Source organism: Podarcis erhardii (genome assembly GCF_964252035.2).
Source record: "Podarcis erhardii genome assembly, chromosome: W".
Classification (NCBI taxonomy): domain Eukaryota; kingdom Metazoa; phylum Chordata; class Lepidosauria; order Squamata; family Lacertidae; genus Podarcis; species Podarcis erhardii.
Genome location: NC_138506.1, coordinates 23,101,093 through 23,123,326, shown reverse-complemented (window position 1 = coordinate 23,123,326; position 22,234 = coordinate 23,101,093). Strand labels below are relative to the sequence as shown.

Here is a 22,234-nt window from a genome sequence, read left to right as displayed (position 1 = left end):
CGTACTGTGGCGGCACCTCCGCTTTCTGCTTCAGCGTGGTTGCTGCCACTCTGGCCAATCTCACCCTGGGCTTCTCCCCCCCTAGACAGTGTTCCAAACAGTGCGCTGACCCGCAGGTGACTGTGCGTTGGTGCCACGCCACCACTGGATCATGTAGCACTAGCCAGCTCATCCCCAGTATTATCGGGGGTCCCGCCAGTGTGGCCTCGTGAAAGGCAATGGTCTCTGTGTGCCTGGACACACTCATTCTCATTGGCGGGGTTTGAAGTGTCACCTCCCCCCCCCCCAGCAACTCCCTGCCATCAATCGTGGTCACTTGAAGTGGGAAATCCAGTGGCAGCAAGTGGATCTGGTGCTCCAGTGCAAACTCCTTACTAAAAAAATTACAGGAGCTGCCTGAGTCCAACATTGCCTTCACCTTGACTGGGTGTCCATTTCGGAGTTCTAGCGTCACCTCTATCGCTATAGAAACCTTGGGTGGGTCCGGTTGGGGCACTTCAGTTAGTTGTTCGCTTGGCTGCTGCGCCCCCCTGTGGGCAGTCAAGCGCTGGCGTTTCCCTGCACCTTTTCCTCTGCCCCCTCCTCCTCGTTTCCAGCGGCTCCCACCATTCCTTGCCAAGCCTTTCTTTGTGGACAGACCCTGGCAAAGTGTCCTGGCCGTTGGCAGAGGAAACATTTCTTGGAGTTTCTCCCAGCCTTTCCCTCCCTTTTGACTCCTTGGTGGGCGCTCGGAACCTCGCGTGCGCGCGCCCCATCAATTTCCATTGGCACCACGTCATCGGAAGGCTGCCTTGGCATCTCAGGAATGCGGTAGTCAGGGCAATGCTCCCCTCTCCCTTCCCGCCTTTCCAAAGCGCGCGTTTCCTGGCGAGCGCCTATCGCCAGCGCAGCTTTCGTCAGCTGATCCATAGTCTCCGGGCGGGGCGCGTGGGAGAGCTCATCTTTAACGGCTGGGGACAACCCCTCCTCAAACAGCATCTGTATGGGCGGGCTGTCCATATCCCATTCGAGCCTGTGTATTAGCATCGCAAAGCGGGACCAGTAGTCTCTAACGGAAAGGTCCCCCTGCTTGCATCTCATCAGCTCCCGTTGGGTCACACTCTCCCCCAATTGGCTTGAATACATAGCGTCCATTGCCTGAAGAAACTTCCGGACGTCCTTCATGGCGGGGTTATGCGCGGCCATTAGGGGTCTAACCCATTCCCTCACGCTGCCCTCAAGGTGCCCCACGATATACGCCACCTGCGCTGCCTCGTCAGCAAAGTCATCATGCTGCAGCTGCAGTGCGTACTCTATTTCTGTCCGGAATCCATTATATTCTTGGGGCTTTCCCCCAAATTTGTGTACCAGTCCGGGCACCTTCTTTGCCACTGGGGTGGGTCTCACCTGCGCGTCCTGGGTGCGCCTCTCGTCCAGCCGTGCCATCAGCAGTGCTACATGCCGTTCCAGCTCCTGGTTCCTCTTCACCAGGTCCTGCGCCCCCGCAGCTGGCTCCGCTGCCCCGGCGCCTCCAGTCTGGCTCATGTTTCCACTGCTTACTCACGAGTAACAGCAAGTGACTGACGGATTGCTGTAATGGTTATGGGTGGATTACTCGTGCGTAAATTGCCTCCACTTCAGTTAGATCGTTTGCTCAACCATGTTTAGGGTTAGAGCTCGCCCTCCGTGACCTGTTAGTCACTTGCAGAATCCGTCAGTGGGCGTTTCTTGAATCTCTTCCAGCATAAAAGCTGTTTGACCCCAAGTCTCCGCCTATGTTCCCTGCGCGGAACGCGTCTGCGCAAGTAAGGGGACGGCAAGGGTGTGCCAGCGCTCTCTCCGCTGGTCTCGGTTGAAGGGTCTTGGAGCCCTGACACCGATTCCTCCATCTCCCTCTCCTCTCTATTGGTGTCACGCTGAATTCCTTCCCCCCGACTGGTTCCCTCTCCGGCATCGCTCTGGAGCCCTGCCTCCGCTTTTCGCTCTGATGTCAGTTCCCTGACAGAAGGCTTCGGGTTTTTTAACAAAGGTGTATTTAAATATATTTTTTCAATTCATTGTATATAAGTTCCCAAAAATTTTTAACTTCTTCACACTTCCACCACATATGGTAGAAACTTCCTTCCTTGGTTTTGCATTTCCAACATCTTTTATCTCCGGTCTTATACATTTTTTCTAATTTCACAGGGGTGATGTACCAACGGTACATCATCTTTTCCATATTTTCTCTAAGGGTAGTACAGGCTGTGAATTTCATACCTTTATTCCACAGCCTCGTCCAGCTATCATAGTCCAAATTATATCCAAAGTCTATCGCCCATTTTACCATAACTTCCTTAATCTCCTCATCTTTAGTGTCCCATTCTAATAACTGGTTATACATTTTGGATAGGAGTTTAGTTTTACTTTCTAATATTTCTACCTGAAATCTAGATTTTTTCTCATTCATCCCGGTCTTTTTATCTTCTTTCCATAGAGCATTGATTTGATGAAACTGCAACCAACCTGTTAGTTTGTTTTTTAACTCTTCATATGCTCTGATTTTCCTTTTTTTTATAATATATTTATTTAATTTTACAAAAGAACAAAAGTTACAGATAGGTAGCCGTGTTGGTCTGCCATAGTCAAAACAAAATAAAAAAATTCCTTCCAGTAGCACCTTAAAGACCAACTAAGTTAGTTCTTGGTATGAGCTTTCGTGTGCATGCACACTTCTTCAGATACACTGAAACAAAAGTCACCAGACCCTTCTATATAGTGAGAAGGTGGGGAGGGGTATTACTCAGGAGGGTGGTGGGAATGGGTGATTGGCAGATAGCTGTGATGAGCCTGTTGACGACTCTTAACGACTGCAATAGGTCTTACAGGAAAAAGCAAGGGGTGAGAAGGTGAAAAATGGCTTTGTCATGTATAATGAGATAAGAATCCAATGTCTTTGTTCAGACCAGGTCTCTCCATGGTTTTAAGTTTGGTAATAAGTTGCAATTCAGCAGCTTCTCTTTCCAGTCTATTTCTGAAATTCCTTGGAGAAACCTGGTCTGAACAAAGACCTTGGATTCTTATCTCATTATACATGACAAAGCCATTTTTCACCTTTTCACCCCTTGCTTTTTCCTGTAAGACCTATTGCAGTCGTTAAGAGTCGTCAACAGGCTCATCACAGCTATCTGCCAATCACCCATTCCCACCACCCTTCTGAGTAATACCCCTCCCCACCTTCTCACTATATAGAAGGGTCTGGAAACTTCTGTTTCAGTGTATCTGAAGAAGTGTGCATGCACACGAAAGCTCATACCAAGAACTGACTTAGTTGGTCTTTAAGGTGCTACTGGAAGGAATTTGTTTTGTTTTGACTATGGCAGACCAACACGGCTACCTATCTGTAACTGAAATTCCTTTGTAATAGAACAGCTACTTTGAAATCTTGTATAGAATGCCCTGGGAGATTGAAGTGTTCTCCTACTGGTTTCTCTGTCTTGTGATTCCTGATGTCAGATTTATGCCCGTTTATACTTTGGCATAAGGTTTGGCCTGTTTGTCCAATATAGAGAGCTGAAGGACACTGTTGGCATTTGATGGCATACACAATGTTAGACGATGAGCAATTAAATAGTCCCGAGATGGTATGTGTGATGTTGTTGGGGCCAGTAATGGTGTTGTCCGGGTGTATGTGGCAGCAAAGTTGGCATCTGGGTTTATTGCAGGCTCTGGTGCCAGTGTCCGTGTTAAGTCTGGTTGTAGTATTATTGTGGGTTAGGAGTTGTTTAAGATTGGGTGGCTGTCTGTAGGCAATGAAAGGTATTTCTCCCAGAGCTTGAGAAAGAGAACTGTCATTGTCCAGGAGAGGTTGTAGATCTCTGATGATGCGTTGTACTGTTTTAACTTGGGAGCTGTATTTGATGACTAGAGGTGTTCTGTTATTTTCTTTTTTGGGTCTGTCTTGCAGCAAGTTCTCTCTGGGTATCAGTCTGGCTCTGTTGATCTGTTGTCTAACTTCATCTGCTGGGTATTTTAGTTCTAAAAAGGTTTGGTGTAGATCTCTTAGGTGAGAGTCTCTGTCTGTAGAATTGGAACAGATGCGGCTGTAACGTAGTGCCTGGCTATATACAATGGACTGTTTGGTATGTTTGGGATGGTAGCTAGAGGCATGTAGATATGTTTGTCGGTCAGTTGGTTTACGGTATAAGGTGGTGTCTATGCGCCCATCCTGTATTTTTATAGTGGTGTCCAAAAAATGTATTTCTTGCATAGATTGATTCATTGTTAGGTTGATTGTGGGGTGAAAATCATTGAATTTCTGGTGGAAGGTGTCCAGGGTCTGTTGACCATGTGTCCAGATGATAAAAATATCGTCAATGTATCGCAGGTACAAGAGAGGTTTGAGTGGGTAGGAGTTTAGGAAACGTTGTTCTAAATCTGCCATGAAGATGTTGGCATACTGTGGGGCCATGCGGGTGCCCATTGCTGTGCCGCTGATCTGAAGGAACAGGTCATCACCGAATTTGAAGTTGTTGTGGGTAAGGACAAATTGGTAGAGTTTAATCAATCTACCGGTGATTAATGTTCACATGTAATTCCCACCCCTCACATGTAATTCCCGCCTTGCATTTGCATTAACCAATAGGCAATGAGTTTCTTTGTGTTTGTATCAACCAATCAGCCACAAGCACACCTGTGGCAATGTTTGTAATATTCAATAAAAGAGAGTTCCCGGGACTTCCCCGGCAGACGCCTCATGACACCCACTGCTCGTCTGTCGTGATTTTCATTCCTACAAAGTCCGCTGTGGTTTTATCTGAAATGGTGTTCCTTATAGCTTGTAAACCATCGTTGTGTGGGATGTTGGTATACAGAGATTCCACATCCATAGTAGCTAGTATAGTATTGTTAGGAAGATTATTTAAAGATTGTATTTTCCTCAGAAAATCTGTGGTGTCACGTACATAGCTGGGAGCACTGATGGCATATGGTTTCAGAACAGAGTCCATATAACCGGAGACACCCACTGTAATAGTGCCAATACCTGAAATGATGGGGCGTCCTGGATTTCCTGGTTTGTGTATTTTAGGTAGAAGATAGAAAGTTCCTGGTCGAGGTTCTGTTGGTGTGTTTGTGAGGATCTGTTCTTGGATGTGTGGGGGTAGCTCCTTAACAATCTTGTTCAGTTCTTTTTTGTATTCTTGTGTGGGGTCTGAGTCCAATTTTATGTAAAAGGCGGTATTGGAAAGTTGTCTGTGAACCTCCTGAATGTAGTCAGTTTTGTTCATGTTGACGACAGCTCCACCTTTGTCCGCTTCTTTAATTATAATGTCTGGGTTGTTTCTGAGATTATCTATGGCTCTCCTTTCAGCATGGTTTAGATTTTGTTGTAAGCGATGGTGTTTTCTGGTCACATCTGTTTGGATTCTGTGGCGGAAGCAGTCAATGTACAAGTCCAGTGTGGTATTGCGTCCATCAGGAGGGGTCCATGTGGAGTCCCTTTTTGTGTAACACTTTTTCGGTGGTAGTTGGTCTGAACAAAGACATTGGATTCTTATCTCATTATACATGACAAAGCCATTTTTCACCTTCTCACCCCTTGCTTTTTCCTGTAAGACCTATTGCAGTCGTTAAGAGTCGTCAACAGGCTCATCACAGCTATCTGCCAATCACCCATTCCCACCACCCTTCTGAGTAATACCCCTCCCCACCTTCTCACTATATAGAAGGGTCTGGTGACTTTTGTTTCAGTGTATCTGAAGAAGTGTGCATGCACACGAAAGCTCATACCAAGAACTAACTTAGTTGGTCTTTAAGGTGCTACTGGAAGGAATTTTTTTATTTTGTTTTGAAAAGAACAAACGAAATTCAAAACCACAAAGCCAATCACACACATACATCAGAATACAAAAAACAAATTAAAAGTAAAAACTCCAATTTTTAAATTCATGTTTACAAAGCTTTCTTTCTTGACTTCCTCACGCCTCCCTTTTTTGTGTTCCTCTTTGTCCAATCAGATACAGCAAATCCTTACCCTCTTTCAAAACTCATTTCTAATTATTAAAATCACTTCTATTATGTCTCCAATCTTTCCTCCTTATGTTTGAACACCTTTAACATATTGTTTACTTTTGACATAATATAACTTTAATCTTTCACTCTTTTTCTATTACGTTTTTGCATACTTTTTAACACTGTATCACCAATGCCATATTATTTTTATATCCAACATCATTTTAGCATTCATAAACCTTGCAGTATTTCTGCAGATAAGTCTTAAACTTCTTTCAGTCCTCTTCCACCACTTCTTCTCCCAGGTCTCTGATTCTGCCAGTCATTTCTGCCAATTCCATATAGTCCATTACTTGCATCTGCCATTCTTCCAAGGTGGGCAAATCTTGTGTCTTCCAGTACTTTGCGATGAGTATTCTTGCTGCTGTTGTCGCATACATAAAAAACGTTCTATCTTTCTTTAGCACCAATTGGCCGACTATGCCCAAGAGAAAGGCCTCTGGTTTCTTAAGGAAGGTATATTTTAATACCTTTTTCAGTTCATTATATATCATCTCCCAGAAAGCCTTAATCTTCGGGCACGTCCACCAAAGGTGAAAGAATGTACCCTCAGTTTCTTTACATTTCCAACATTTGTTATCAGGCAGATGGTAAATTTTAGCAAGCTTGACTGGGGTCATGTACCACCTATAAATCATTTTCATAATATTCTCTCTTAAGGCATTACATGCCGTAAATTTCATACCGGTGGTCCACAACTTTTCCCAGTCAGCAAACAAAATGTCCTGTGCCCATTTAATCATAGCTGATTTAACTGTTTCATCCTGAGTATTCCATTTCAACAGCAAGTTATACATTCTTGAAAGAATCTTAGTTTTAGGTTCTAACAGTTCTGTTTCCAGTTTCGATTTCTCCACCTGGAAGCCCAATTTTTTATCCAAATTATAGGCCTCTCTTATTTGATAATAATGAAGCCAATCTTGCACTTTATCTTTTAGTTTCTCAAAACTCTGCAATTTCAATGTATCTCCTTCTTGTTCTAGTATCTCCCAATATTTCGGCCACTTGGCCTCCATATTGAGTCTTTTCAGAGCCTTTGCCTCCATGGGTGACAACCACCTTGGGGTCTTGCTTTCCAGTAAGTCTTTGTATCTTGTCCAGACATTAAACACCGCTTTCCTGACAATATGATTTTTGAATGCTCTATGAGCTTTAACCTTGTCGTACCATAGATATGCATGCCACCCAAAAGCATTATTAAAACCTTCCAGATCCAAAATGTCCGTGTTCTCAAGAAGTAGCCAATCTTTCAACCAGCAGAATGCTGCTGATTCATAGTAAAGCTTAATGTCTGGCAGGGCAAACCCTCCTCTTTCCTTTACATCAGTTAGTATTTTAAATTTTATTCTGGGTTTTTTGCCCTGCCAGACAAATTTAGAAATATCTCTCTGCCACCTCTTGAAACAATCCATCTTGTCCACAATCTGCAAAGTTTGAAACAGAAATAACATTTTTGGCAATACATTCATCTTTATAGCTGCAATTCGACCCAACAAGGAAAGCTTCAAATTAGACCAAATTTCTAAATCTTTTTTAACTTCTGACCAACATTTCTCATAGTTATCTTTAAATAAATTCAAGTTTTTTGCAGTCATGTTAATCCCTAGGTATTTCACTTTCTTAGCCACAGTTAAACCTGTCTCATTCTGAAACCCTTCTTTTTCCTTTGATGTTAAATTTTTCTCTAAAACCTTAGTTTTTAGCTTGTTTAATTTGAATCCTGCCACATGACCAAATTCTTGAATCAGTTCTAAAACCCTTTTTGTACTAGATTCTGGCCATATGCTCTGATTTTCCAACCTTTTTCTGTTCTTTCCAGGAGATCTTCATATGTCCATCTCTCACCTTCTATATTTATGTTTTTAATAGTTAAAATATCAATAGGCAATAGCCACCAAGGAGTGTTTTTCCCCCAACAATTTTCTATTATTTTCCCACACCTCTAACAATGATCCTCTGATAATATGATTTGAGAAGCCTTTGTGCACCTTTTCCTTATTCTGCGAAAGATATGCATGCCAGCCGAATCTTATGTCAAAGCCTAATCTAAGTCCAGCAAATCTGTGTTTTTTAAGACAATCCACCCTTTAATCCAGCAAAGGCACGAGGCTTCATAATACAATCTCAAATTTGGGACTGCAAATCGTCCTCTATCTTTTCGATCTGTTATAATTTAAATCTAATTCTCAAACTTTTAATTTGCCAAATAAATTTTGAGAGAATTTTTTTTGCCAATTTTTAAATATTGAACTTCCTCTGATCACCGGAACATTTTGAAATAAAAACAATAGTTTTGGAAGTATGCACATCTTAATTGCTGCCATTCTACCTGACCAGGAAAGCTTTATCCTGTTCCAAGTATCCAATTCCTTTTGAATTTCCTTCCAGGTGTTTATGTAATTATCGGCCATTAAATTTATATTTTCCATAGTTAACCAAATTCCCAGATATTTTACCTTTTTTACCTCTTTTATTCCAGATTAAATTTCTAACTGCCTCCTTAAGTCTTCTCCCATATTCTGAACCATCATTTTAGTTTTGGTTTTGTTCAACCTAAAACCAGATACTTTCCCAAATTCCTCTAGTAATACCAAAACTTTATCAACACTTTTTTTGGGGTCCTCTAACGTTATTACCAAAACATCAGCGTATGCTTTCAATTTAAATTCTTTTACCCCAATTTTGATTCCTCGTATCTCTGGTGTTTTTCTTATCTTGTTTGCAATTACTTCTAATACCATTATAAACAAAAGCAGTGACAGGGGGCAACCCTGTCTTGTGCCCTTTGAGATCGTGAATGAACCTGTTAAATTATTATTAATAATCAGTTTGGCTCTTTGACTTGAATAGATTGCTTTAATTCCCTCCATGAAAGTACCTTCTATCCCTGCTGTCTCCATACATTTTAATAGGAACTGCCAGGATACATTATCGAACGCTTTTTCTGCATTGATAAAAATTAATGCCGCAGGGATTTCATTCTTTTTTTCCAGATATTCAATGATATTTATTATGTGCCTTACATTGTCTTTTAATTGTCTATTAGGAAGAAATCCAGCTTGATCTATGTGTATTGAATTTTTTAGATATTTCTTGAGTCTGTTCGCCATTATATCAGCAAATATTTTGTAATCATTATTAAGAAGCGATATCGGTCTATAATTTTTTATATTCAATTTATCTGAGTCCGGTTTTGGTATCAACGTGATGTGTGCTTCTTTCCAGGAATCCGGTATCTTTCCCCCTTGTAGGATGTTATTCATTACATCATATAGCACCGGGGCTAGGTGTTCCTCCAGAACTTTATAATAGTTGGCCGATAATCCATCTGGGCCTGGTGCTTTCCCTGGTTTCATTCTCTTTATTGCCTCTTGGACTTCATCTATTTTTATGGACTTGCTCAATTGGGTTTTCTCTTCCTCCGTTATGGATGTTATTCTGTTGTCTTCTAGATATTTTCCTATTTCTATTATGTCTTCTTTTCTTTTGTATAGTTTTTCATAAAACTTGAGGAAGTTTTTATTTCATTTGAGTCCTCCACAAGTCGTTCTTCTATTTTTATCTTGTTTATCACATTTTGTTTTTTCCTTTTTCATAGTTGCCACGCCAATAATTTCCCCGTTATATTTGCCGATTCAAAAAAATTTTGTTTCATTGACTTAATTATCCATTCCACTTCTTGGTTTATTAACATTGAGTATTGTAGTTGTAGCAATTTGGATGTTTGTTTATTCTGTTTGTCGCTAGGATTTGTTATTAATTTTTTCTCACATTCTCTTAAGTGGGCAAGGATTCCTTCTTTCTTTTGTTCTCTTATTTTTTTCCTATGGCTATTTTGTTGAATTAAAAAGCCTCTTGTTGAATTAAAAAGCCTTTTGTTGAATTAAAAAGCCTTTTGGCCTTCTCAATCGTATTATCACTTTCAAATAAATATTCATTCATTCTCCATCTATACACACCCTGAATTCCACACTTAATTTCCAGAATTATTGAATTATGATCAGAAAGGGTTCTGGGTTGTATTTCACATTTTTCAACTCTTGTTGATAGTTCTCTTGAAACCCATATCTGATCTATTCTGCCCCAGCTCTGGTGCGGCTCTGAAAAGTATGTAAATTGTTTTATCAGCGGGTTTTTATGTCTCCAGATATCTATCAAGTCTAAGTTTTCTTCGAGATTATTAAACGATCTTGGTAATTTCCCTTGGCTCAATTTTTTCCTTTTTGCACTTCTATCTAATTCTGGTGTAGGTACTCCGTTTAAGTCTCCAAGTAAAATCAGTTTGTGATTCTCTAAATCTAATAATATTTGTTCCAGTTTTTTGAAAAATTCTGCTTTATTCGTGTTTGGAGCGTAGACAGTTACCACATTGAATTTTTCTCCCTGATGGTTAATTTGTATTCCCAAAATTCTTCCTTCCTCATCTTTGCATGTTAATTTAGGGTCCCATTTTTCTTTAGCATATATCACTACCCCTCTTTTTTTGTTTGCATCTGAATTAATAAATTCAACCCCCAACCTTTTATTTATCAAAATATGTTTATGTTTTTTAGCTACATGTGTTTCCTGACAACATATCACATCAAAATTCTTTTTCATCAAAACCTTCGAAATTTTATTCCTTTTGGATTTGTCATTTAGACCGTTCACATTCCAAGATAAAAATTTTAAAGTCATTATTGTGTTTTTTTATTCACTCTACACAAGTTCTCAGGCTTATATTCTAGTTGTTCTATTCCTTGTAGTTTCTTCCTCTTCCTCTTCTTCTCCTCCCATTGCGCCTTCTTCCTCTTCTTCTTCCTCTTCCTCCTCTTCTTTCCCTTTCTTCTCTTTTTCTTTTTTCTTCTCTCTCCTCTTTCTCTCCTCTGTACTTCTCTCTCTTTCTTCAAATCTTTCTTCCACTTTTCCAAGTTCCTTCTCATATCTTCTCAGAAATTTTTCCACTTCTTGAGTGTCCATCAATCTAAATCTCTTATCCTTGTAATAGAAAGTAATCCCTTCTGGAAATTCCCATCTATAAGTGTCATGGGATGATGAGCTACTTGTGCGTAAAAGTTCAGTCCCTCAGATCTTGGGCATGTTTCTCAAGACTCTGTCTACAGCGGAGCCCCTTAAGCATGACTCCCTTAATCGCTGGCAGAATCCGACAGTGGGCGTCTGCGGAATCTACTCCAACATAAAAGTTCCTTGACGGAAACGCGTCTTCGGGATTCTTGGCGCGACAGTTTCCGGCGAGGAGTGGGTGTGCCTACAGGAGGTCCTGAGACCTCACCACTGTTTTCGCTAGAAGTCTCCCTGAGCCATCCCTCCGACTCTCTTTCTTTGGGAGCTCCCTCTCCCCCCCTGCTGGTGCCTTCCTCCGCTGCTGAGTCTCTCCTAGCTTCCGAGAGCCCCTCCACCGCCTGCCTTTCCGATGGCAGTTCCCTGACAATAAGATATAGCATTCCTTTTCAATACACTTACTATTTGTCTATATCCGTCCCTTTCGCGCAGGAGCTTAATTGGAATTTCTTTAAAAATAACAATTGGCCTGCCTTCAATTATTAATTTTTTTTGGTAGCTCGTTCTTAAATTCATATTTTTCATCTCAATTGAATTGAAAACCACTAAACAGTTTCCAACAATTTTTTTCAATTTAGCTTGTTGAGTTTTCCTTCTTATTCTAAATGCCTTTTCTACCGTGTAGGCTACCTCTTCCTCTTTCAGTTCTAGCCATTTAGCTAGCTCTCTAATCATTTTTTCTTTCACATTCTCATTTGCTTCTTCTCCCACTCCTCTGAATTTTAAATTAAGCTGTTTTTGTCGCATTTCTACCATAGCTAGATTGTCCGACAGTTGATCTTGCCTATTATTCCATTCTCTTATTTCCTCCTTTATTTTTTCTGTCTCTTTCTTTTGTTCTTTCATCTCCTTTTGAATTTTCTTATTTGTTTCTTCAATTGATTTTGACCTGTCAAATCTTGAATCTTACTAGAAAGTTTTCCTACGGCTCCTTCTATTTTTTTGTCTATCCTCTTCTGCACCTCTCCTAATTTATTTTCCATATGTATCTCACTCTGTTTAAATTCCTCCTTAATCTTTACCCACAAGATATCTAAGTCTTTAATTTCTTCTTGTCGAGATGCTTTCCTTTCACCAGGAGTCCCTCCTGCTTTTTTTCCATTTTCCCCCAACATTTTGTGTTTTATTACCTAATCTCTCCCTTAGAGGGCGCACAATCTCTCTCTTACTCTATCTAAATCTTATGACTCCTGATATCCTGCCCCCTTAGTTTTCAATCCAAGTGATACCTCTATTACACATAATACATAGAAGAGGCACAATCCAATCTAAATGATAGTCACCATTCAAATACAGATTATTTCAATAATTTACTCTTTGAGTCCGATACGTACCTACTAATGTAAAAATGTCTATCACCTTATATAGTATTTATACTTTTCCCCGAACTCAAAAAGTTAGAAGCTTTCAATATGAAGACATTTAGTTTAAAGGTCTTTCCAACAAAAAGCCCCCAACAAGGTCCTCTAATCAAATTTATCTTCAAAGAATTTCTCCTAGATGTTTAATCCAAATATTTCCCTAATAAAACCCAGGTAACTTAAGCCTAATCGAGATATAATCCTATTTGTGTGATTTTTTCCAGAAAAGACAAAGAAAAGGAAAAAAGAGTTTTTTGCATACAAAAAATAATTTTCAGTTAGTCCTAATCAATTCTGGAATCTTCCGCCACTTGTCGGCTTAATCCAACTCAGGTATAGGGTCTTCCAAGATTATTTGTCCCACCAGGTCCAAAAAAATTCAAATTAGATGTCAAAATAACCAAATGACCTCAGTGGCCAAAATCAAATATATCCACAGTCCATTCAGCCTTACATAGTCAAAGATAGGGAAGGGAGTTTAAATTGTGGTGGGAGAGGGAACTTCAATATGGGATAAAAAGAAGGGAGAAGAGTGAATACAATTTCCAGTCTTAGCCGTTGGGGGTCAAAATCTAGGTTCTTCCCTCACTTTCCAGCTCAGTCCATTTCAAATGTCCTCCTCCTTCGAAGGCAATCTGTTCTCTATTGCTTCAGCGATTGTAAAGAGGTTTAGAGAACCCCCCCCCCCAAAAAAGGAGGGAAGTGTAGTTCAAAGTTCTGTGATGTTCCCCAGGTACTTTAACGTTGTTTAAGAAAGTTGGCAGAAGTTTCTAGTGCAGCTAATATGAGAGAGGAGTAAGATGGTCGCTTGTTCAATTGATATGACGGGAAGTAGGCAGGGAATTGAAACTGACCTTTAACTTTAACATTCTTTATATACCTCTTTCCTTTATCTCTTTAATGTCCTTTAACATTCTTTAACATTCTTTAACTTACAGGGTTAAGGAGTTCTGAGTGACGTCTCACATTCCTGAGGCGTGGCCAGGTTTGAAGGAGAGGGGAGTGGTTTTCCTCTGTGTCTGTTTGTTCCGGCTTCTGACGGAGAAAGAAGCAGGATGAGCGCTCTGAGCCCAGGAAATCTCTTTATTGTTTAACTGCATGAATAAAGACTGAGTTATATACACACTGATGTCTAAGTGTGTTTGATCTTCTAAACACCCGGACATCGGCAGCTTCCACGCTGCGGAAAGCTCTGCAACAGTGGCTGACGGAGGATGGAGGACCGGGAGCAGAGAGGCGCTGGGAGGAAGTGTGCCGGGCTTCCATTCAATTAGCTGCGCCTAATTGGGGTCCAATCCAATTAGCTACGCCACATTTCACATCTTTGTCTATCCCCTTCCTTTATCTCTTTTTAGTCACCAAAGCAGGAGAAAACAAGCTTTCTTTCATTCATTCGTTTTACTTCTCCTTAAAGCCTTCCCCGACCCTTTCGCAATCTTCTTAACTTCAACTCTTCTCAAACAAATGCACGTGGTTACTTTTTAACTTTTTTGTATTCCCAGCACTAAAGATATTCAAAGTTTCTAATCAGTCCCTTATTAGTTACTTTGTATATACTGAGTCTATCTGCCGCAGCAAAAGTTGCCGTGGACTTTCAGTTTTGTACTCACTCAGATAGGCGAAAAGTCACTTCCTTTCTTGTTCTTGCGACTGTTTTCTGTGCCATCTTTTCCCCTCAACCGGGATGAATTCCCTGCTTTCAATCTTTAAACATCCGAAATTCACTTGGTATGCTTTCCAGACTTTTAAGAAAATATTCCACTGCCACCAAGGATTTCATTCTTATGTCTATGGAGATTTGTCGCGCTTCTCAGGGGAAGCTAGAGGCATCGCAACACAGGGTCGTTGCTTTCCCGTTTGCGCTCGCAGTCTCGTCGTCCTCGAGTTCTTCCGAAAACCCCTCGAAAAGATAGCGAAACCGCTCCGCCGCTGCTGGGTAGCCTGTCCCTCAAGGGTCTTCCCCTTGAGATTTTTGGGGTGCACAGTGCCTTTGCGACTCCCCCAAGCCCCCGTGTTGCCCTGGAAAACCCTGATGGGGTTTTCTGCGCTTCCTCGCTGTCCGCGAGTCAAACCGGAACTTCCCTTGCTGATTCCAGTATCCTTCCGGTCAGGACCAGACCTGGAGGCAGGGATAGTCCTCAAGTAACGACTAAACCTGCCTCCTCGGTAATGACATGGTCTGGTCTTAGCGTAACTCCTCCTCCTGCCCGTGATCACTGAGATCGGGTGTCCCAATACATTCCCCCCCTGTGAAACCTGCCCCAGCCATTCTATTGGCTGAGGCCCACTCCCAGGCAGCCCTGACCCATCCCCTTAAAAGGCAAAATACAAACTATACAATAACTTAACAGAATAATAAAAATAGGAGCAAAGCAAGAAACAATAGTGCTAAAATTAAACTACTCCCCACCCTGACTAAATACTTATCCAACCCCAAGCAGAAATAAAATTATAAATTATAAAAACAACAACCACCATTTAACGTGCAGCAAATTAAAAGCACTTAAAACATTTAAAACCATTTTGTCACTTGCTGCAGGGAGCTGCTCAGGCCTCTAAACTGGTGGTGAGTACAGGCCCCGCCCCCTAGGCCCCAGCAATCACCAGAGCAGCAGCAACAGCAGTGTCCCAGAGGCCTCTCTCAGGCCTCTTAAGCTGTGGCGATGAGTGCAGGCTCCGCCCCCTAGGCCAGATGGAGTTAGCAGAAGAGGGAGCGGTCGACCCAGCACTCCCCAGAGCAGCAGCAGTATCTCAAACAGTGGTGGCTTGCAATAGTTCCAGAAGTTTTATTTCCATTTTATTTCTTATTTGTAATCCCATGGCATTTGTCTTGTTTTTTTTTTAAAAAAATAATTTTTATTAATTTTCATAAACAAAAAACACACAAGTAAAAACATTCACAAACAACACATGACTTCCCCATACCTCCCCTTCACTGCACCCTTGTTTCCAATTTTTTAGCAATCCTTCATTCCATTTCTATATTTAACTTCCCTCAGGTTCTCTTAACTTAAACATTTACAGCTATAATTCTCTGTTTCTTACCCCTTGACATTTTATCAGTCTGAAATTTTACAGCAGTTCTTAAGATATATTTTAAATTTTTTCCAGTCCTCTTCCACTGTCTCTCTCCTCTGATCACGGATTCTGCTGGTCATCTCTGCCAGTCCCATAAATTCAGTCACCTTCGTCTGCCATTCTTCCAGAGTAGGTAATTCTTGCATCTTCCAATACTTTGCCAAGAGAATTCTTGCTGCTGTAGTTGCATACATGAAAAAAGTCCTATCTTTCTTTGGTACCAATTGGCCGACCATACCCAAGAGAAAAGCCTCCGGTTTCTTTGCAAATGTCCACTTAAGGATTTTCTTAATTTCATTATAGATCATTTCCCAGTAGGCCTTAACCTTTGGGCAGGTCCACCAAAGGTGGTAGAAAGTTCCTTCACATTCGTTACTTTTCCAGCATTTGTTATTAGGCAAATGATATATCTTTGCAAGCTTGACTGGGGTCATGTACCACCTATAGATCATTTTCATTATGTTTTCTTTCAAGGCACTACATGCCGTAAATTTAAGGCCTGTGGTCCATAACTGTTCCCAGTCAGCAAACATAATATCATGACCTAAGTCTTGTGCCCATTTGATCATAGCTGATTTAACCGTTTCATCCTGTGTGTTCCATTTCAGCAACAAGTTATACATTTTAGACAAATTCTTAGTATTGGTCTCTAACAGTTCTGTTTCCAATTTTGACCTCTCCTTCTGAAATCCTAGTTTCCTGTCCTGCTTAAAAGTCTCATTTATCTGATAATAATGTAACCAGTCTCGAACTTTGGATTTTAGTTTCTCAAAGCTCTGTAATTTAACTTTTTCACCGTCATATTCTATAATTTCACAATATTTTGGCCAATTAGAATCCATGTTAAGTTTTTTCACCGCTCTAGCTTCCATTGGTGACAACCATCTGGGTGTTTTACTTTCCAACAAATCCTTATATCGATTCCAAACATTATACAAAGCTTTCCTGACAATATGATTTTTAAAGCCTTTATAAACCTTTGCCTTGTCATACCATAGATATGCATGCCAGCCAAAATTATTGTCATACCCTTCCAAGTCTAAAATGTCTGTGTCTTCAAGAAGTAGCCATTGCTTCAACCAGCAGAAAGCTGCTGCTTCGTAGTAAAGTCTTAAGTCCGGCAGAGCAAAACCCCCCCTATCTTTTGCATCAGTTAAAATCTTAAATTTTATTCTGGGCTTTTTGCCCTGCCAGACAAATTTGGATATATCTTTCTGCCACTTCTTGAAACAGTCCATCCTATCTAGAACTTGCAGTGTCTGAAACAAAAACAACAATCTCGGCAATACATTCATCTTGATAACAGCAATTCGGCCTAACAAGGATAGTCTCAACCTAGACCATATGTCAAGATCTTTCTTAACTTCCAACCAACATTTCTCATAATTATCTTTAAATAAATTCACGTTCTTAGATGTTAAATTCACCCCCAGGTATTTCACTTTTTTTGTTATTTCCAAACCAGTTTCCCTTTGAAAACTATCTTTTTCCCCCGTCGTTAGATTTTTTTCCAGCACCTTTGTCTTCTGTTTATTTAATTTAAAACCTGCCACTTGACCAAATATTTCAATTAGTTCTAAAACTCTTTTTGTACTGGCTTCTGGCTGTTGCAAAGTCAAAACTAGGTCATCTGCAAATGCTCTTAACTTATAATGTTTAGCTCCGAGGTGTATTCCTTCAACCAGCTGGTCCCTTCTAATCATATTCAACAACACCTCCAGGACCGATATAAACAATAGAGGGGATATTGGGCATCCCTGTCGTGTCCCTTTTTCTATTGGGATCTCGTCCATAACCACACCATTCACAATTAATTTAGCTTTTTGCTCAGAGTATATTGCACCTATACCGTTTTCAAAATTTTGGCCTACCCCCATCCCATGGAGATTCCTCTTCATAAAGCTCCAAGAAATATTGTCAAAGGCTTTCTCCGCGTCCACAAAAATCAAAACTGCTTTTCTATTTATATCAGTCTCCAATAGTTCCAAAATATCTATAATGTTCCTTACATTATCTGACATATGTCTCCCTGGGAGAAAGCCTGTTTGGTCCTTGTGAATCTCCTCTAACAACACTTTTTAAAATCTTTTTGCTAAAATGTCTGCAAAAATTTTGTAATCCACGTTTAAGAGTGATATAGGGCGGTAGTTCTTAACTTGATGTTTCTCAGTTTCTGTCTTCGGTATAAGTGAGATAAATGCTTCTTTCCACGATTCGGGAGCCTTTTTCCCCTCCAAAATTTGGTTGCAAACTTCTTTCAATGGTTGTATTAGCCATTCCTTCATTGCTTTGTAGTATCTCGCCGTCAGCCCGTCTGGTCCTGGTGATTTTCCCAATTGCATATTCTGGATGGCACCCTCTATTTCCTGGTTCGTAATTTTCTCATTTAAAATCCTTTTATTTTTTTCTGAAATCTTTGACAGTCCATGTTTTTTAATAAATTCTTCTATCTCTTGTTCATTTTTTGGCCCTTGTGCATACAATTTCTTGAAAAAACTTTGAAAACAATTACTAATTTCATTTGGTTTATTTATAGATTTTCCATCTACCTCGAGAAATGTCACAGTATTCAACTTTTGTCTCTTTTTCAGTTGCCATGACAGCAGTTTCCCACATTTATCTGCTGATTCAAAAGTTTTTTGCCTCATTTGTTTTATTTTCCATTCTATTTCTTGGTTCATCAATTCCATGTATTGGGTCTGGTAATACTTTATTTCTCTTAAAATCTCCTGAGATTTAGGTTTTGATCTCAGTTTCTTCTCTCCTTCTTTCATTTGTTTCCAAATTTTTTCTTTCTTCTCATTCTGTTGTTTCCTCTTTATCGAATTCTGCTGGATTAGAAAACCACGCATCACGGCCTTGCTTGCATCCCATATTATTCTTCTTTCCACATCTGTTCTTAGGTTTATTTCGAAGTAGTCTTTCAATGTCTTTTGGGCCTTTTTATAAATTGCTTCATCTCTAAAAAGGGTATCATTCATTCTCCATCTGAAGGTTCCGGCTGTTGTCAATTTCATTTCCATCTTTACTGCATTATGGTCAGAGCAAGTTTTTGGGCAGATTTCTGTTTTTTTAACCCTTGGTGCCAGATTGCTAGAAATCCATATTTGGTCAATCCTGGTTCATGTCATTTTTGCTTCAGAGAAAAAGGTCCCCTCTCTTTCCAGAGGGTTCCTTGTTCTCCAAATGTCAATCAAGTCCATTGTGTCAGTCAGTTCGAAGAAAGTCTTTGGTAGTCTCCCATCCTTAGAAATTACTTGTCTTTGAGCTTTATCCATATTTGTGGAGACAACTCCATTCATATCACCCATCATTATAATTTTATAGTCCATAAAGTCCATTAATGTCTCATGCAACTTCTTGAGGAACTCAGCCTTCCCCTCATTAGGTGCATAAATTCCTACAATCAGAATTTTTTCTCCTTGAGTTTGAATTTCCACTGCCAGAAATCTTCCTTGTTCATCCTTAAAGATCATTTTTGGTTCCAATTTTTCCTTGACATAGATCACCACTCCTCTTTTCTTAACTTTATCTGAGGAAATAAATTCCAGTCCTAATCTCTTATTTGTCAAAAGTTTCCTGTGTATTCTGGCAATATGAGTTTCTTGCAAGCATATTATGTCTAAATATTCTTTCTTTAGTATATGAAACACTTGGGCCCTTTTTCGGGGATGGTTAAGACCATTGCAGTTCCAACTCAGAAGTTGCAGAGACATTTTTGTTACTGGGTATCTTTTCCACCGACTGCTCCAAGTTCTTGTTCCTGATCGGTCGGTGCTGGAGTCAATCCAAATGATAAGTTTGCAATATCCAGTATTTCCCTCTCACTCACAGTTCCTTTCTGAAAGTCCTCAAAATTTCTCTCCAAAAAATGTTCTTTATCTTGAATTGTTTTTATTTTGATTTTCTTCCCTTTAAAGTTAAAGGACAACCCTTGTGGGAACTCCCACCTGAATGGAGTGTTGTTTTGTTTCAATAAATCCACTAAATCTTTAAATTGGGTCCTCACCTCCAAAAAATATTTAGGAATATCTTTAAAAATCTGTATTTGAGAATTCTTAATAATCAAAGCCTTCTGGAAGTGTAGGTTCAATAGTTTGTCTCTTTCTTCCTTGGATCTCAAAGTGATTAAGCAATCCCTCGGTTTCTTGCCTTGCTTCCTGCCAATCCGGAAAGCTGTAGTTATTACAAATTCATCTTCTCCTTCTAGTTCGTCAGTCCAAAATTCTTGAAACTTATCTGTGAGAAATTCCCCAAGGTTGCCCTCTTCCTCTTCTGGTACCAATCTCAATTTCAAATTCTTGCCTTTCCTCTCCAATTCCATAAGGGCCAAAGTTGCATCATGTTCGTGTACCTTCTTTGCAATGGGCGCAAATTTTCCCTTAGTTTCCTCGGCAGTGCTCTTAGCGATCTCGGCTATTTTCCTTGTTTCCGTACTTTCTTGAATTAAACGATTTATAGAGTCTGTATTAGATGATATTGTCGTTGTGTTCAAATCCAATCTTGTTGTCAATTCTGTCAATTTCTTAGAGTTCTCTGTAGATTGCTTAGTAAGTGCTTCTAGAGATTGATTTATTCTGAGCAGTGCCTGTGTCATAGAATCCATTGATGCTGTTGTTACTTTTTCCTGTGCAGCTGCTGCTCCTGATATGGAGCTTCTTTTCTGAGCCTGCTTTTGAGCCTGTTTTGTTTTGCTTCTTGTTGATATTTCATCCAGTGGAGTGCTCATAACTCAAGGTCGTTCACACAGGAAAGTTGCAAGTGGAAAATCCCACTTCTTTACCTCAATACAGCAGTCTCTCTTTTAGTCCTCTAGAGGGGGAGATTGTATCCAGGCAGGAGTAACAAAGAAGCAGGGAAGCAGATAGCCATGCAAAGTCCCAAAGAAATAAAAGTCCAACCCAAAGCCCTACTTTGTTGCAATTTAAAATATTGCAGATTTTGCCAAGTAAAGTCCCGTTATTGTATTTCAAATAAAGTCTTACTTTGTATCCACAGTCCTCTTTTTTTTGACAGTTCGTTTCCAGGCGCTCACCGCTCAGGCAGCCTGGTCAGAGGTATCGGCAGCGGAGAGTTTCCCGTTCACAACTTTCTTCTTCTAGCGGGTTAAATTAAATCAATTTTTCTTCCCCCCTTCTCCCGCTCAGTGGGGGGAAGACCGTTTCAATGTCAGGTTTAGCAAAGTTTAAAAAGCGTTCCCTTTAAATACAGCTTGCTCTTCTCATTGCTGAGTCAATCGTGCAGTTCCGGGAGGCTGACTTCCTTAATTTTTGCCTTTCCCGTTTTCAGCCAAATCTTCTTAATTTTAAAGTCCCGTTCAATTTATTTTGCAGCTCTTACTCACGGGTATTGTTGCCAATCGGTAGTTTCAGGAAGGAATCGGCGCTCTCCGTCAATGGCGACGCGGCTTCGCTCCGCGAGCTGGGTTGCGATCCTCAGCACTGCGCTCACACCCGATGCCGCTCCGGAGCCTTTAAAAAGACTCTTTTGCGGTACCGGGGGGCGCAAAGGTGCCCACCGAATCTCCTTGTTCACAGGCTTCAGCGCCTGTGATTTTAGGGGTCCCCCGCTCGCCGTAGCGGGTCAGACCCGAACTCACGGAGCAGTCCTGCTTCGGAGCTCGAAGCAAGGACCGCCATTAAAACGCTGGCGCCGACCGGAAGTCTCCATGGCATTTGTCTTGTTATTCAGTTCACAGACGTGCAGGGGTTTCAGTTAACACATCTTTCTTGGTGGGCTCTTTCAGTCTTTCGTAGTATCAAAGATGCTTTGGAAGCTGTTCCAGGCTCTTTCCACTTTCTGGGGTTACCCCCCAGATGTACTGAGAGTCCCCTGCAGGCTTTCTTTCTTTCCCCTTTTCCTCTTCAGCGCCACCAATTTTTAAAAGACTGTTCAGATTCCTCCAGCTGTCAGTAGCTTTTTAACTTTGTATCCCAATAGGTAACTGAATACAGTTTGAAGCAAGCAAATGTGAGCAGGTACTCACTGGGTGCTAAATAAGGATCAGGCAGACTCAGCAATGGAGAATAAGAAGGTGAAGTTTATTGCCAGGCAATAAGGACCCAGTTTGGAATCTCTTCCAAAAGGAACTGGGACCCCGATTGACAGAAATCCAGAGGTCTTTATACCTGAGTAGATCACAGCAAATCATAGATCATGAGACAACCATGAGACAGTCACGATATTGTCAGCGAAAATTAGCCAATTAGCAAGCTTCTTGCCATGCTTCCAGCTCCTGGTCAAGCACTGGTCAAGCACCGAGTTCTAGTTCTGCTTTCCGATGCTTGCAGTGACGCTCTGTCTAACCTCTCCCCTAGTTATGACAGGACAGGGAGTTTGGAGATTTTGTGGTTTTGCTCTTCCTGTTCTGTGGATTAATTTAGCCTGTATCCGAGGGAATTTTGTACCAGAATCTCTGATTCACGTCTTCCCCTTGTCCAGGGTACACTGATGTTTGTAGGGGAAAGGTCGGCTCCTAATTTTGCTGTTTCAAGCAGTATGCAGTTAGCTAAGGCACAGCTTCCCTTTGATTCAAAATGCATTATAAAATACTGTAAGCCTTGATTATGTGTGAGCATATATGAATATATTGATTTCTGATAACTGATTATTTGAATAGCATAGGGGTAGCCCTTCTTCCTTGCCTCAAGTTAATCTATAAATCCGTTAGAATGTAACCATCCACCAAGTCAGAGTTAAATGTT

At 40.7% G+C, this 22,234-nt stretch overlaps 1 protein-coding gene across 1 annotated transcript in view; it reads right to left on the bottom strand.

The window, feature by feature from the left end:
- Positions 1–2,117: 2,117 nt before the first annotated feature.
- The window catches only part of LOC309333228 (putative CENPB DNA-binding domain-containing protein 1), a 387,332-nt gene continuing 367,215 nt past the window's right edge, over positions 2,118–22,234 (bottom strand). Inside the window, exon 3 of the mRNA XM_081846654.1 lies at positions 2,118–2,350. The gene's annotated coding sequence lies outside the window, so the exon portion shown is untranslated. The remainder of the gene's footprint in view (positions 2,351–22,234) is intronic.